This window comes from Polyodon spathula, chromosome 1 (assembly GCF_017654505.1).
Source record: "Polyodon spathula isolate WHYD16114869_AA chromosome 1, ASM1765450v1, whole genome shotgun sequence".
NCBI classification, from domain to species: Eukaryota; Metazoa; Chordata; class Actinopteri; order Acipenseriformes; family Polyodontidae; genus Polyodon; species Polyodon spathula.
The window spans coordinates 34,212,145-34,217,190 of NC_054534.1; the positions used below are offsets into that span (position 1 = coordinate 34,212,145).

Here is a 5,046-nt window from a genome sequence, read left to right on the forward strand (position 1 = left end):
AAGATAACTAATAATCTTGGACTGCCTTACCAAATTGGCATTAGGTAGCCCAAAATGCATGCTAATCAGGGTCTCTGAAACCAGCCAAAACAGTCTGGCATTACACTAAACACACATGACAATTACGAATAAATAACACAAAATATGGTGTTATTTAGTTATCTCCTGAATAACTTAGTACAGTTTAATCATTTATTGCTTACACTGTTTAGAATAATTAATTATTTTTTAGCACAGAATGCCCACGTTATTTAAGTAATTGTAATCATTATTTATTTTAAGTATTCTTTCTTCTTTGATTGTATTGTGCACATCTTAGATGACCACCGGTGTGGCCAATTAGCATGTATACAGTAGCCTGTCATACGCTCATCCCTGTTCACTCCTATACGAAACACATTTATTTACTGCAAACATTTAGTTAGGTATTCTGTTTACTATAATTAACTTTTTATTCTTGGATACTTAAATCTAGACATTTTTATTTTTACTTTGCTCACTTCTGTGATAGTCTCCATGGATGTAGTGGTGATGGAATGCTTTGTTTTATTTTTATTAAGTTTCCTTTAGCTTAAACTAGTCCTATTTTATACACTACAGAAATAAATAAAACTAGTGTACTATAAATAAATGTTTAACATTCATTTCTAATGCTTCTTTCCATGTTTGTTTAGTAAATTAGATCTTCTTTCACTTCAGCCGTGCCTAGAAGATTGAGTTAATTTGTAGAGCTGGATAAGTGCCCATATGTGTTTGTCAGTACTGTAGTCAAACACAAGGCTGACTGTGTGCATGCCACAAGTGAATTACAGTGCTGCACTGTCACAAGCTTGTGATTGTTATTTAAATGGGATGCTGTACTAGTTCATGTAGCTATTGCCATTAAATGTATGTTCTCTATTTACGATATTTAGCTGTTTGAAAAGATAACCCACAACCAGATGTTACATTTTGGCACGGTTTTTGAAAAAAAAAAACTAAAAAAAACCTTTTATATATATATATGTGTATATACAGTACTGTGCAAAAGTTTTAGGCAGGTGTGAAAAAATGCTGTAAAGTAAGAATGCTTGCAAAAATAGACATGTTCATAGTTTATATTTATCAATTAACTAAATGTAAAGTGAGTGAACAGAAGAAAAATCTAAATCAAATCCATATTTGGTGTGACCACATCAAAACAGCATCAATTCTTCTAGGTACACTTGCACAAAGTCTGGGATTTTGTAGGCATATAGTCAGGTTTATGATTAAACAATTATACCAAACAGGTGCTAATGATCATCAATTCAATATGTAGGTTGAAACACAATCATTAACTGAAACAGCTGTGTAGGAGGAATAAAACTGGGTGAGGAAAAGCCAAACTCACTTAACTAGGTGATTGTTGCTGAAGGCAGACAGGGGTTTCCATATGTGCTGTCCAAGCTCTTTTGAAGAAGCACAAAGAAACGGGCAACGTTGAGGACTGTGGTCGCAGTGATCAGCCAAGCAAACTTACTGCAGCAGATGAAAGACACATCATGCTTACTTCCCTTTGCAATCGGAAGATGTCCAGCAATGCCATCAGCTCAGAATTGGCTGAAACCAGTGGGACCATGGTACACCCATCTACTGTCCAGAGAAGTCTGGTCAGAAGTGGCCTTCATGGAAGACTTGCAGCCAAAAAGCCATACCTCTGATGTGGAAACAAGGCCAAGCGACTCAACTATGCACGAACACAGGAACTGGGGTGCAGAAAAATGGCAGCAGGTGCTCTGAACTGATGAGTCAAAATTTGAAATATTTGGCTGTAGCAGAAGGCAGTTTGTCTGCAGGCAACAGTAAAGCATGGTGGAGGTTTCTTGCAAGTTTGGGGCTGCATTTCTGCAAATGGAGTTTAGGATTTGGTCAGAATTAATGGTCTCCTCAATGCTGAGAAGTACAGGCAGATACTTATCCATCATGCAGTACCATCAGGGAGGCATCTGATTGGCCCCAAATTTATTCTGCAGCATGACAATGACCCCAAACATACAGCGAAAGTCATTAAGAACTATCTTCAGTGTAAAGAAGAACAAGGAGTCCTAAGTGATGGTATGGCCCCCACAGAGCCCTGATCTCAACATCATCGAGTCTGTCTGGGATTACATGAAGAGACAGAAGCAACTGAGGCTGCCTAAATCCACAGAAAAAATGTGGCTAGTTCTCCAAGATGTTTGGGCCAACCTACCTGCCGAGTTCCTTCAAAAACTGTGTGCAAGTGTACCTAGAAGAATTGATGCTGTTTTGAAGGCAAAGGGTGGTCAGACCAAATACTGATTTGATGTAGATTTTTCTTCTGTTCATTCACTTTGCATCTTGTTAATTGATAAATATAAACTTCTTAAGAATAAACATTCTTACTTTACAGCATTTTTTCACACCTGCCTCAAACTTTTGCACAGTACTGTGTGTGTGTGTGTGTGTGTGTGTGTATATATATTATATATATATATATATATATATATATATATATATATATATATATATATATATATATATATATATATATATATATATATATATATAAACAAACAAATTAATACATTTATTTTCATTCATTTATCTTTGTCCCCAGAACCCCTTTCATTGTTCTGCCCAATACAAAAGCCAAAATAAATAAGGAGGGGGCTTCTGTGCTTGTTTATTGTAAATAAGAGTGTAGTGGTTTTAATGGGTTGGTTTTAATGTGGAACCTGACGCTCTGTGTGTAGCAGCCTGCCTGCTGTGTTTAGTTGCAGGAGGGAGCTGTGTGTATGTGTGTGTGTGTGTGTGTTTACCAGCTGTGAGCTCATAATCAGCAGGTAGGCGTGGTGCAGCAGAGCACCAGGAATAAAAGGGTCCTGATTATACAGATCAGGGCTGCTGTAAAGCCACAGGGGTCAGGGCGCTGCTGCTGCCGCGAAGAATCAGCCCACTTGTGCTGCTGAACGACTACCTACCAAACTTTAGAACCTTGTTGGGTTACTGCAAAACAACAATTTATATTTATAGTTTTATGTTAGGGGTTGGAATTTTGAATAATAAGATATTTAAATATACCAAGATTTAAAGCTTTGAATACCCAAATACTCAACCTCTAATTACTCATAACAGTGACAAGTCCTTAGAACATGTTAGCAGCAACCACGCATAGGGACGCATAGATAAACACATCAACAGTAAGAATGAAGAAACATCTAAGGCATCTATTGTATTTAAAGTAAAAAATGATTTAAACTACAAGTAACAAATAAGAATACACAGTAGAGGGGTTGCAACTATAAAATGCAGAACTTTCTAAAAAAGACCTTCACAACTTTCAGCTGCATTTTTGACACCCTTTGACAAATCGTATAAAACACACAACTGCTTACTAACAAAGCACAACAAATTATGTTTGCTCAATAACATCTATGCTATAATATATAACATGAAAAAGAGATGTACTGTACCTGTACTTACTGATTCCGTGATATACCATATTACTTTTTGGCTCCAACCTCTTATTAAAGACGCCCTCGTATTGACGCCACAGTCATATATCAGCTTTATAATAGAGGCCGCCCTCAAACGCCGCTATCAATAAATAAACATTAAGGTATTGTTTTCTCTTCCCTACTAAAAAAAAAAACCCAACAGTAAATAAATAAATGTGCAACACCGACTATATACATGTAATGCCTCTGAAAAGACTGGAGCCTCAATCTAGCACGTAAATTACAAACTTAATGTACACACACATAGTAAGTACATTTTAAGGGACAGGTTTGTTTCTAATTTAGTTAAATGGTCTGCCTATTTTTCAGTGGGACTTTTCACTATTTAAATCTACAGACAGCACTGTCTCCTGAGAAGTGTTGGTAGTGCCTGTGGACACTGCTTTGCCAGTGTGCCTTAGTGTGGTTCATGTTTTCTTTTTAAACTTGTTAATAGGTTTGGTATTAAAAAAAAACAAAGAAAAATGGAGAATAACAAAATGACCGGTCCCCGCCATACCAGGTTGTGTAGAGTAAAAGCTTTGCATATATCTTCAAACAAGCCCCTCTTTCCAACTTAATAACATATTTCCTCATTAATTTCTTAATTCCAGTTACTGTATTCTAGCCCTTTTGGTTTTAAACAACAAAGTCACTTGTTTCTATATTTACTTTCAGCAGTATGGTGCACAACCAGGGCTGCTGCATACGTGTTCTACTTCTACATTTCAAAACCTGACTCGGCCACATTTTGAAGTTCTTAAAATAAGGCTCCATTATATTTTTTGGTTCATGAGTACATAACCATAAAAGAGGGTGGTCCCACACTAGCATGACCGTAGTGCATCGATGGGGGCAGTGAGGAACTTCTGTGCCGGAAACTGTTTGACAATATGTGAATGCTATAAATCACACATTAAATGTCACTAAAATGCAAAATTCGATCTTTGGTTTGTATAATGCATATTACGTGAAGAAAAGTTGTATTAAAATCTGCTACCAAATTGTTCTACATAGCAACTCTTTATGGTGCCGCTGCCATGTATGGAGCAGGGTATAGTATTAAAAGCACTGGGGTGGTACTGTTGTAGTGCTTCAGTAAAATATGTACTGAATATCTAGTGTACAAGACAGTGTAAGAGAAGTGCTATGGTAGAATACAAAAACTTAGCACCGTCCATCCCTCCCCCCTCCAGCTCGTGTTATGCAAAGGCAAACCTTTTAATTTCTTCATTCTCTATCTCGACAGCAAAGTGCTGTGTAACGTAAGCAGTATTGAAAGAAATGTCTTGAAACCCCTCGGCTGTTCGGGATTTTTTTGTTAAATACCCAGACGACCAAAAAAAAAAAGTTTAATGTAAACTGTAAGTGACTCATTTCATGGTGGTATAACCAATCCCTGGGGTCACTTGACAAGTGTAAGTTCATATTATTTTTATTGAAATTATAAAAACATGATTACTGTTCTATAAAGCATATTTTTAAACTACATGTGAATGTTTTATTCCATTTATATGGATTACCTGTAAAATAATAGGATTTCCAATCAAGTATAAACAAGCAGCTA

The 5,046-nt window shown here is 36.5% G+C and overlaps 1 protein-coding gene across 2 annotated transcripts in view; it reads left to right on the plus strand.

The window, feature by feature from the left end:
• Positions 1-5,046, plus strand: part of idua (alpha-L-iduronidase) — a 62,950-nt gene that overhangs the window by 2,135 nt on the left and 55,769 nt on the right. The window lies entirely within an intron of this gene.